A 12,748-nucleotide genomic window follows, 5' to 3' on the forward strand; every position below is an offset into this window, starting at 1 on the left:
AACTAACCAGCCAAGACCTAATAATAAATATAGAGCATAATTTTAATGCAAACAAGTTAAATAATAGCTTTAACGGTCAACGGATCAGAGGTTTATGTTGGAGCACAGCCATTAAAGCCATAAAAGTCAGCAGTAAAGTTTAAATAACAGGCTGTATATTCTTTCATCCAAACTGGAAGCAGAATATCACAGTACACCAAGACTTCTAACATATCTAATAAGATTTGCATTAAGCTTTTGGGAATTTTGTGACTTCCAGCATTGATATGATTAAAAGAAAATCTATAAAGGTTTTGACCTGGATTTTTATTACACTATGTAAATGTTCATTACAGAGTTACATTTTGTGGCAGGCTCGGAGGACTAATATTATATATTCCTCGTCAGCTAATTTAAACATTAACTGTGTTGCTTTTGATCGGCTGGTTTGACCTCAACAATTTGGACCGAGACATGCAACAACTTTAACGCGTCATGCTACATTATATAACCTTTCCATTTTTTCATCAATCGAATAAGTGTATGTATGATTTTCTAACACATTTACTAAGGTTTTAAAGCTGCCTTTGAATTATGTGTTTTATTATTCACATTACAGTTCAAGTAAAGTCTTACAATTTGGCTTTAGTCTACCAAAACTTTAAGCATCTTTGAATTTAATTTGCTTAAAATGACTCAAATCTGGCTGTTTTCATAACATGTTAGCTGCACTGATTCTATGTGGTGCAAGGAAACATTTATAAAGTGTTAATATAATGCCATTTGCAGTCAAGAACCTTACTAATTTACTTTTACAGTTCAAGTTAAGTCTTACAATTTGGCTTTATTTTACCAAAACGTTTAGCATCTTTCAGTTGATTTTGAATTTAACTTGTTTAAAATTACCCTAATGAGTTCTTGCTGCAAAGTTACTAATTGTAGAGTTTATTTCCACATAAAGAAAGTCCCAGCTCAGACTTTTCCTGCAGCATATTTGGCAACATTTGGCGTGAAACGCTCAAATCTGCCTGTTTTCACAACATGTTAGCTGCATTGATGCTATTTGCAGGCAAGACCGTGTATCTGATGCTGCAAAAAGTTACTAATTGTACAGTTTAGTTCCACATAAAAGGAGTCATAGCTCCTTTTGTTTTCCTGCAGCGTCTTGGGCGACACCACAATCTCCCATCTTATTTTTCTCCTTACACCCGGTTGACCTTAAGTCTTTGCGAGGAGTGAAATACACAGTCGAATAGTCTCGTCCCATTTGAGAAGTGAAGCTAATGGAGCATCAACAGGTCGAGACTCTGAGCTCACATAATGGCAGTCTTTATTCCACTCAAGCTTGTTTGGCCATTATGGTACAGTTAGTCTAAATAACAGCCGAACAAATGGCATAATGCCTGCATAGTGTGAGGAAGTGATACCTGCCTATTCATATTTTAATCTCTCCGCTTCTGGGAAAAAAAAAAAACAGCCCATACAGTCTGTCTGTGGTGAAGAAGATTTCTGCTTTTACAGTGGGCGACCAGAATGCAGCAGTATGCATGTTTAGTAACTGCAAGCTGTAGGATTTAAAAAATAAACCAAATACCCTGTGGTGTGGACATTTATCAATCAATATTCTGATGTGTTTTCATGCACTTTGAGAGAAATAAAAAAAGGTTTGTGGACATGTTGAATGCCAGTTTTTCTGTCAAAATGAGCCAAAATTACAAAACTAATCAGAACATGTGCAGAACAAATGTTATAAAATTAAAATGTCCTCTCCTAAAATAAAATGTATTCAAGAAAAATAATCGGCTGCACATTAACAGTTTCTCTGAAAATGTGATGCATTTCTAAATAAAAAAATACATTTTAATGGTGACCTTAATTAATGTAATCTTTCATACAGCCAGTGAAAAGAAAAGCTTTTATTTCTCAACTTCATCATGAAAACTAGCGCTGTTCAAATTATTTTTTATCACATGTCCTCCTGATGTGACATTATTTGTCCTCCAGCTGTTTGCTACAGCACACTGATAGAGTAAAGTGGGACAGACAATCACATGAGACAAATCTGGGACAGTCTTTGATTTTTAGTGTCTGGAAAACAGCTGTTTGCAGACGTTATAAACACGGGACTTTGTGTTCACAGGGGACTATAGTTGTCAGGACTTCTGTGGCCTCCCGGAGGTTTAAACAAGCAGTTTTAAGATGGATATCAAGCTCCCTCTAGTGGAGAGTCCACATCATTTATGTCTGCACCAAAGAAAACAACATCACTTTCTCAAGTCAATTTGAAGTTAAAGGAGCAGAGCTTTTTATCGCAGGACCATCTTCAGGGGAGACACTACAGATGAATTAGGTTGGTTTTTTTTTTAACTAACAGATATCGACATAGAAATGGACCCCATTTCCCTGATTCTAGGTCTTCCAAGTGACTATTTGAAAACAGCAGTCAACAAAAGATTGTACAATATTCTAACGTTTGCAGCTAGGAAAAATATCCTTTTGCAATGGGTCAGTGACAAGGTTCCCTCTGTGTGCTTGGCGGAAAATAATTTTTGATCTGATCCCTTTAGAATATCTTACCAAGGTCATAGATCACAGTGTAGATCAGTTCTACAGAGTGTGGTGCCCATTTTTGGACTATATCTGACCTGGCCTTTCCTCCACTCTATTAAAAGATTTGATGTGCACCTGAATAACTTTGTGTAATGTAAGACTGCCACCACCTTGTGTATAATGCCATATGTTCATCTTTTATGTAAGAGCTGTCATGTTTTGTGTTTGTTTTGATGTTTGTCTAGTTTTGTAGACAATTTTGTTTTGTTGAATGGAAACAAAAACTGCAATAAAAACAATGAAGAAAAAAAAAACTAAAAGATATCACCATGAAACTTCCCCTGTTTGTCATTTACATTAAGAAAAGTTTTCTGAAATGTTATGTTCGCTGATTTGCATATATTTCCAGGATATAAATCTGAATGGTGGATAGAGAAAATTTCAAAGGTTTTTTTGTTGATATATTAGATTCAAAGTTTTTTTGCAGAAGGAAATATGGATATCTCCTTTAACCATTTCATAATAAAAGGAGATAATACTGTCTCAAAAGCCATAAAAAAGTCAATTTTTGTCACGTTTTTAGGAACAAAATGTTTTATAAATCAGGGTATGAATAAGATATGGACAGACCCCGACTCTGTAAAAACCTTCAGAATATAGTTAGGAATAAAACTGGTAAGTTTGGTGTCTGTAAGCGGAGCTGAAGTTGAGATTTATGACTCAGAGCACGAGAAAAACTCTTTTTAAGAAAAGGTTTCATACATTTTTAATGGAAATGACTATATGAATCTAATTTACAGCACATTTAACAACAAATCAAAGTTGTGAATTTAATTTAAATTTTGAAAAAGTAATATCTTCTATCTCGGTTTAAAACGTTTTTCTCTATTATTTAAAATAGTGAACACAACTGCAGGAGGTTTGTTTAGATGAGTGATTTGGATTCATTCTAAGCCAATTATTTCCTGTGAATGTTGCATCAGAGAGTTTTATGAATACAATTCTATTCTAGTTATGTATTTTTTAACAATTAGACATACTCAATAGGCTTTTATTCTGACAAATTCAAAGCTTCCGCCTGAAGAAGTCAAGCGTCGCACCAATATCACTGTTTGTTTGTTAGACTGTGCTGCCATCTAGTGGTGAAATCAGAACATACAGCGTTTCTTTTTCACCAGCACTGTCTTCAACATTCAGATGTCAAGCAGGGAAAATAAATCTATTTGTTGTATTTGTTTTCTTTTAAGATTGTATACCATTGACGACAGAATGTATAGGACATGACTTTAAATCTGATAAGTCCAAAAACATCAGCAAACTGCATCTAAAGCTGGAACCAGACTCTGTTCAACGTCTCACATTACTATTAATATTTTCATTATTTTTATCATTATTATATTCATTTTCTGTGGTGGTGAAAGTGCACTTACATTACAAAAAAGCTGTTTTTATCTCATTCGTCTATATATATATATATATATATATATATATATATATATATATATATATATATATATATATATAAAATATATATATTGTTGATTTAAAAGTATATATTTTTCTATATTTATAAAAAGTATATATATATATATATATATATTTTTTTTTTTATTTATAATTTTTTTTCATCAATGTTTTCATCTGTTTTTGTTGTTGAAATATTAGTAAAATTCAAGAAAATCATGTTTCCAGAGTCAGTGAGAAAGTGTGTTAATAATACCAAACTTAATATTATATTATATATATATTAATACTATTAATATTGCCATTATCAAGCATAACTATCTGTTAAATGCAAACTTTTATTGCTAAATAAAAACTACCATGCCTCAGAGAATGAGCATGTACTATCCTGCAGAAATTGTGAAATATTTTAGACTCACTAGATCACAATAGTCAGAAAATGTGTGAAAATATATGTTCAAATGACAGTAGAAAGTCAGGTCAGACTTCAAGTGGTTTACAGGATGTTTCAAGACAAACGTGGCTGAAGAGAAAAACCTCTCCCAGCAGTAACTACATATCAGATCTGCATTTTGCATTTGCACGGACTCAAATCAGGCTAACTGCTTTGACCTGCACTTACTTCAAAGATGATTGCAGACTAATGACATACAGTTACAGGTAAAAGGCATGAATATAGCTCACTATCTTTAGTCTCAACTCTTAAATAAATTACTTTTTTCCCCAAGTAGTAAATGTCAGACATGTTTAGGTTAAAGACATACAGCTCTTTAGAAAAGCTAGTTAATATGTTCTAAATGGGGCTAGAATAATAAATAGGTAAAGGCTGCAGAGATGCAGCAATTACTGTAAGTGGCATTTGTTAACATCTGCCTTTTGTGACCAGATGACCTCTTTAGCATTTTCCCCACCAGCTGAACCAGTTATTAAGTCTGATCCCAGCTGGGCTCGTCATTAAACGTGTTCTCATAAACAGCTATTTTATCATAAAAAACAGAACTATGACTATCTAAAATACTGGGCCGGTTCCCTCTCAGCTGACTTCAGTTACAGGATGCCAAAGATATCATTTTAATTCTAACAATGCAACTTTCATTCATTCATTATTCAGATGATAATGAATAAATAACAACCCAACTAGGAAAGTTTAACGCCACCAGTCTTCTAAAACTTAGATATGACAGTTAAGCTTTTTTAAAATATATTTTTCAGGGATAAATACTAAAAGTGACAAGACCAAACTGTGAATTTCCTAGCATCAATTGAAAAAAGGAACATTTTGAAACTGGAGAGCAGTAAGATGCATTTACAGCAAAGTTTTTGCCTGATTAAAAAATGCCAATGGTTCTTTCAAATCCTCACAGAATGAGTGTAAGATCTCAAAACCAACTGAAAGCAACTTATATAACGGATCATTCTGCGCCGTGTAAAGTGACCATGGATGACTAAAGAAAGAGTGAACAAGGACAAGGAGAAGTGGAGGTTTGTTACAGTAAAAAACAGTTTCAACTTACATCAGCCCTTGCTTGCTGCTGTTAATGTTTCAGTCAATTTAGCACATTTTTCTCACCCTTTTTAGTGTCGTTTTGTGTTTCTACCCTCTATGAATTTAAAATTGTCAAGACAAACATCTTTTACTCACCCATAAAGTTTAAATTTTTCATTAAATTAACTAAATATTCTGGTTGATACACCCTTTCCCATTCAGCAGGCTGTAAAACCTAGGTAACAGTGTAATCATGCAGGGAAATTGAAAGTATGCTCCCATTTCTTTTTATTCCTGGCGCAGGCTCTGTCTGGGAAATGAGTAAGGTATGTGTCATCAGCCATCACCTCCTCATTATAACGGTCCAACTGGCTGATGCAAAGCCAAGCAAAGACACGCCCACATAGCACAAAAGGTCACGTGACTGCAGAGTGGCGGAGTGAGGAAGCAAATAGCTCGACATACAAAACTGTTCATTCTAAAACTTTTTGCTAAACTGTCATTTATCATTACTGAATTTCCCCTCGGGGATGAATAGTCATTTTGATTTTGATTTGTTTTACTAAAATACACCTTGTGGCAACTGACGCATGATGAATATGTTCATCCTGATGTTGAAGCAACTCATCCAGATTAAATAAGTAACTTGAAGCATTATTATTATTAATATTAATATTTTACCATTATATTTATTTACTGATTATATTTATTTAATGAATTGTTAAGTTGGTTCAGTTAATTTATAATCTTTTATCATTTTGTAATTATTTTGTCATTTTTAACTAATTTATTATTTAATTTTTTGGTCTATGTGAATATGTGACCGTACAAGGGGGAATTTATATTGCATGTTTGTATGTCGATGTATATGTATATGTTGAATTTCAATTAAAAAAAACAGAAAAAAAGAAACTTGAAGCATGTTCTTTACTTGCTCACTATGACCACTTCGACACAAAATTAAATATCCTCCATAATATATTTGGCAAAAACTTAAGTGACCTTCAACATTGGCTGTATGGTGGTTATACCAATAAGCTGACACAATGGCTTTTAAATCTGATCAATTTGATGAAAAACACAAAAGCTGTGTCCCAAGATGACAAACAAACTTGTTTGTTTGAACTTCTACAGTTTAGGTTGTGTTTTAGCCACAAGTTTAACAAGCACATTTTCAGAAACAACCAGATGTTTCCTTTTAAATGAAGCCTCAGACATGCATTTTGGCCGTACAGTTCTTCTGCTATAAGATTTTGCTAAAAAATATATTTTGGTCTAACTGGGTTCCAACAGGTTAAATAGAAATAATGGAAATGCCAGTGTTTACATGGAAATTGCGCTAATTTTGTGATCATCTCAAATTAAAAACTTTCCATAGTGGACATCAGTTTCTCTCTCTGTCTATCTGGTGACTAAAGACTGACAGGGAATGTATATACAGCATGAAATGTGTAAAATGCTGCACTTACATCATGTTGTCTCAATCCAAATCCATGCTTATGTAAATATCCATATGTCTTTACATGAAAAAAGTGCATCTGCAAAGTTAATTTGGTCTAAAAGGAGCTCAGTATGACAATAAAAGGGTCCATTTCCAGTCACCAGGGGAACATTTTATGGTCAGGAGCTCCTTCTATGGGCAGAACAACCTCATTCAGATTTGTTTTTTAAGTTATATTCCTTTTTTATGCCGTAAACGAACTGCAAATTGTCCCACAGGCGTCCATAAAGTCCATAAATAGCAGTTGTCATCTTATGAAGTTGTCCTCTGTCAATCAGACAAATGACTCTCCACATACTGAGGTGTTAGAACAGTGAAATGTCCATGATTTTGACAGGAAAGAGTCCTGTTTGTTGACTCCAGTGGGACTTTGCTGTAATCCCATCATGCTGCTGATGTTGCAGGTTGCCTCACGACCTGCATCACTTATCTTCCTCTGTGTTTTCTCTTTTCTTGTCATCTTCCAATACTGAGAGAAACCAGAGATGGCATGAGGGGAAAAAAAGGTCAATCAGAGAAGCTTTGATCTTTTCAAGTAATCCATAATCTTCCGAATGAGGAGAAATCCTTTCCTTGGCGAAAAAAAAAAGAAAAGAGAAGTGATCCATACACACCTGTTGGTGAAGTTTGACTTTTGCAGCGGGGGAAAAAGGGACTAAGAGGTGTGAGAGGAATGATGGTGTTAGTCATAACAGTGGGAGAGAGGTTGATGGGGAGAAAGAGAGCTGAAGGGTGGAGAAGTGAGGAGTGGAGCATCCTGCCGTCTCTCGGCCAGGAGGATGAATGAAAAGACTGCCTCTCTGCCTCCTTTTATATTCTCTCTTCCCCTGCTGCCTCGCTTTGGCTTTTACCCTGGCTTCAATGTGTGTGTGTGTGTGTGTGTGTGTGTGTGTGTGTGTGTGTGCGTGCATGTGTGTGCGGAGAGAGACCTCTTTCAGAGCAGCAGGAATATATTATAACCCAAACAAAAGGAGCCGGCTTATTGTTTATGAATTACTAGCCTTCCAAAGCCAACAAAGGCCCCTATTTTCATAGAAAACTCCATTTTCATTTCAGCTCCATTTGATTACCAGAGCAAAGACAATAAAAAGGCCTCTCTGGGCGCAGCGTCCCAAAGGGATTCATTCCTCCTTCTCTCGCTCATTCAACGCCACTGAAAAGGTTTCTTTATTGCTTTCTTTTCATGGCCGACGTCAAATGGGCTTTTAGGAGTAAACCAATGACAAAAAAACTATTGCTTGGCTATTTTGTACAATAACAGGGCCGGGGGAAGAGAGGAGTCCTGTGTTGTCTTTGTCATCTTTTCTTTCTCTTTTCTTTTGCTCCTTTTTGCTACTGGAGAGGAAAATTGCAGAGGCTGAAAATTCATGGCAGGGCTTTGAAGGGAAAGAGAGAGAGAGAAAAGAGAGGGAGCCACAATGCAACAATACAAGTCAAATCTAAATTATCACTAGCTATTGAACACAGTGAAGTGACAGAAAGGTACTGTACGGCTCCAGAGGATGTGTGTGTGTGTTGTGGGAGTATCTTTCACAAAAACACAGACACCTGTTGGGTTCATGGCCCAAAACAATACAACCCCAGTGACTCACTGTCATTGCATCTACAATGAGCCTGTCGATAGTCTGTGAGTGTCCATTTCACTGTGCTGCAGGTTTGGAGAGGGATGCTGGCAGAAATAACGATTGCATCTCAGACCCCGGGTCTCATTTTTACATTATTTTATTTTTTATAGATGTTATTTCATGTGAGAACTATATAAATGCTGTTATTTATCTTCGGATGATCTGTTTCCTGCAGTTTTTTAAAAATGTTACTTTTTTTCAGGTCAAAAATTCTACATTTCCTAACTTAACTGAGGTGTTTTTCCCAGTTTATTAATACATTTAATAAATGAATCGGCACCTATTTTGATATTAATTGGATAGAGCAATTTCTTTTCGGGATTCCAGCTTCTTAAATGTGAACATTTTCAGGGTTTTTTTACTCCTCTTTGACAGTAAAATAATTATATTTGAGTTGTGGACAAAACAAGACATTTAAGAACGTACTTTTGATTTGATTCGCCTTTTTCAAAAAATGTATATACTCTACAACAAATCGAATAATAGAGAAAATAATCAGCAGATTAGTCGACAATTAAATTAATGGTTATATACAGTTATGGCTGCATGATTGGGAAAAATATCTCATTGTAATTGTTTTAACTGAGATTGCAATTGTGATATGATTCACGATATTTGAGGGTTTTAGCATTTTTGCATCATTATTCAAACAAAGAAATCTATTCTTTCAAAAGATGAACTTTACTTGATTTATGATCATTTTTGCAAGGATCTGTACCAAACAAAGATTTTTCTCAGGTCTGTAGAATTGATTTCTTAGCTGAGACATCTTAAAGTACCAGAATACTTCATTCAGAACGTCATTTTGACACGTATTTTCTATTCTTTATCTTCCAAATTCGATGACATCCTGATTAATTGTGCAGCTCTAGTCTAAGCACACATGTATCCAAGGTTTCTGAAAGAAGAAATACATGCTTGCAAATTAAAAGATGACTCAATTATCAATAAAACACACCCTTCTACGAATATTAGTATGACAAGTGAGAACAAGAGTTACTGAAAACCTCACCAATCACCTAACTACAACAACTTATTTAGTTTATTTCTGTTATTAACATGTGATCTGAATCTAACAGCACATGCTGATGCAGAGATGACTTATTATTCATATAAAAATAAGTCAAGCAGCAGAGGAGGAGGGACACTGTTAGGACAATGATGAGCTTAAAAGCTTTGACTGGAGTCCAATGGGTGGACAGACTGCTGCATATGTATTACATGAACACTGAGTGGCCTGTAAAATATGGAGGAAAACTATTCTTAAAAGAGAAAAGATGAATAGCATCAGCACACGCTGACTGCAGAAGATGCTCTTTCATCTTTTGCTTTGCCTCCTGTTTTTGTTCTCGTGGATGAATATTTGGCTCGAGACAAAAGGTGAACCAATCAATTATTCCTCTTGCAGGGCCCTGGTGCTGTTGTGAAAAGCGTTGACATTTGAGCTTTCCAGACGACATCTGCAAATTTATATGCCTTCTATTGTGTGAGGCAGCCAGCCCTGTATCAAAGGCTGTAAAAGGCCTTGTCAATTTAGTAAGGACAACTCCACAAAGACTCCTTTCTCCTCTGTTGTGATGGGAATAATGCTTTTCACTGGTGCCCTGCCAAAACCTGTTGGCAATTTAGCCACGTGATGCTATTGATTGCATTGATAACAGACAGCTTACATGGGAGCCATCAAACTGTCAGTGATGCACTGTGAAACATCACAAATGTATGTGTGGAGATCAGATGCAAGAAAAAACTTCTTTATAGACGACTGACAATGAATAAAGGTATGAATATAAAGCAGTAAGTCTGGGCCATATGGATAAAATCAAATATCACAACATTTCTGACCACAATGTTTTGTGTTTGTGATTGTTTTTCTTGTTCCATATTGTTGTTGCTGTTAATTCCATTCAATATTGTGTCTGTAAATATTAATCCACATTCAGAATGTATGAAATCTTTAAAGGACATTTACTGAAAATTAGTTTTTTCTCATGCTCTGTGCCATAAATCTCAAATTCATATATATTCTGAAGGTTTTTACAGAGGGGTTTGTCTATGTATCATTCATACCTGGATTTATAGAACATTTCATTCAAAACAAAAACAATGCATATGTGACTTTTGTATTTTCGACAGTGTCAGTGCATCCATTAAATACATGTTTTACCCACTCGTATACACAAAGTTCAAGCAAAGAAACGAATATAAACTATATAACATCAACAAGTGCACTGCTAAGAGTTAAATACATGCAGGCAGCCACAGCATGACATGTAAACATCAACAAACAAACAGATATGGAGACAGACAGAAAGTAAATCTTACTCACGTGTGGCCGAAGTTCACTCAAGGAGATGTCCAACTGCAACTGACAGGCATTTTTGTTGACAGAAGTCTTCTTCCTCTTTGTTGACAGAAGTCTTTATCCTCTTTCTTTGTTGACAAAAGTCTTCTTCCACTTTCTTTCTTTGTTGACAGAAGTCTTTGTCCTCTTTCTTTGTTGACAAAAGTCTTCTTCCACTTTCTTTCTTTGTTGACAGAAGTCTTTATCGTCTTTCTTTGTTGACAAAAGTCTTCTTCCACTTTCTTTCTTTGTTGACAGAAGTCTTTATCCTCTTTCTTTGTTGACAAAAGTCTTCTTCCACTTTCTTTCTTTGTTGACAAAAGTCTTCTTCCACTTTCTTTCTTTGTTGACAGAAGTCTTTATCGTCTTTCTTTGTTGACAAAAGTCTTCTTTCACTTTCTTTCTTTGTTGACAGAAGTCTTTATCCTCTTTCTTTGTTGACAAAAGTCTTCTTCCACTTTATCTGTTTGTTGACAGAAGTCATTATCCTCTTTCTTTGTTGACAAAAGTCTTCTTCCACTTCATCTGTTTGTTGACAGAAGTCTTCATCCTCTTTGTTTGTTGACAGAAATCTTCTTCCACTTTGTTTGTTGACAGAAGTCTTCATCCTCTTTGTTTTTGTTGACAGAAGTCTTCATCCTCTTTGTTTGTTTGTTTGTTGACAGAAGTCTTCATCCTCTTTGTTTGTTTGTTTGTTTGTTTGTTTGTTTGTTTGTTGACAGAAGTCCCCTTGTCATCGCTGCAGGCTGAGCCCGTTAGCCGAAGCATCAGCTAGCACATAAAAACTAAAGGTCGTTACTTTTCATTAACAGTACGCTGTTTTCTATCATTAGTAATTAGTCTCAAGTGCAACGTAAATATTGAAATTTCAAACATGATTTAATTGTCTGTTTTCCAGCGAGGTGTCTGTTCATAGTTTACTAGTGTCCTTACAGAAGCCGCGTTTGTTTGTCTGATACTTCACAACACTGAAATCAACAGAAACAACAAACACCTGGCGGAGTTTTAGTTGATGTAATACCTGGTTTGACCACTGACACGGGGGCGCTGTTTCACTCATTGCAGTATGGAAGAAGTAAAGAGAAAGAAACAATTTTAGTTTAGTTTTAGTGACACTAATTTTACTTAAAATGTATTCATATATATATAAAAGATATACAATTAATATATAAAAGTTTTAAAATAAAAATATATATATAAAAGATACATACAATTTATTCTTTCAGTTGAAGATAACAATTAAACTTTGGTCTGATCTGAATGATCATGTTCTAATATCACAAATGTAATTTACTGTTAATATAACTTAAAATATGTCATATGTTCGCTGTCCTATGTTGTTTATTTTATTGTGAAAATTCATAAACAGAAGTTTTATGGTTCACCACCTTTTTTCCCTCTTTTTCCAAATTTAATATTTTAAATGAATTGCTCTTTTCTAATGTTTGTCCATATTAAAATTACTTTACTATTTATTTTCTTCTTTTAGCTTATTTTGAAAAATAATTTGTCTTTTATGGCATTGTTTAATTAATTTTATTTTCATCCCGGATCTTTTAATATAATATCTATATGTTTACTGTCATGAGCTTTCCTCAGATATTTAATATTAAAAAAAAAAAGTTTAAAAAAAAAGTAACTTCATGTAGGTGTAACTATACTGCTTTTTAGCTGCAGATAGCTATAGATGTATAGATATAGAGATCTATTAAAAACATTAGATTCAACGGTTTGATTCAACATTTTATTCACAGACACATGGGTAAAATAAATAGAGGGGGGATGATTGTTGTCATAGTAAC

At 34.6% G+C, this 12,748-nt stretch overlaps 1 long non-coding RNA gene across 1 annotated transcript in view; it reads right to left on the reverse strand.

Annotated features, from left to right (window-relative positions):
* The window catches only part of LOC131962951 (uncharacterized), a 90,380-nt gene extending 78,458 nt beyond the window's left edge, over positions 1 to 11,922 (reverse strand). The window contains exon 1 of the long non-coding RNA XR_009389979.1: positions 10,932 to 11,922. This is a non-coding gene — a long non-coding RNA (uncharacterized LOC131962951). The remainder of the gene's footprint in view (positions 1 to 10,931) is intronic.
* Between the last annotated feature and the right edge of the window lie 826 nt (positions 11,923 to 12,748).

The sequence above is a fragment of the Centropristis striata genome, chromosome 24, assembly GCF_030273125.1.
Source record: "Centropristis striata isolate RG_2023a ecotype Rhode Island chromosome 24, C.striata_1.0, whole genome shotgun sequence".
Taxonomy (NCBI): Eukaryota; Metazoa; Chordata; class Actinopteri; order Perciformes; family Serranidae; genus Centropristis; species Centropristis striata.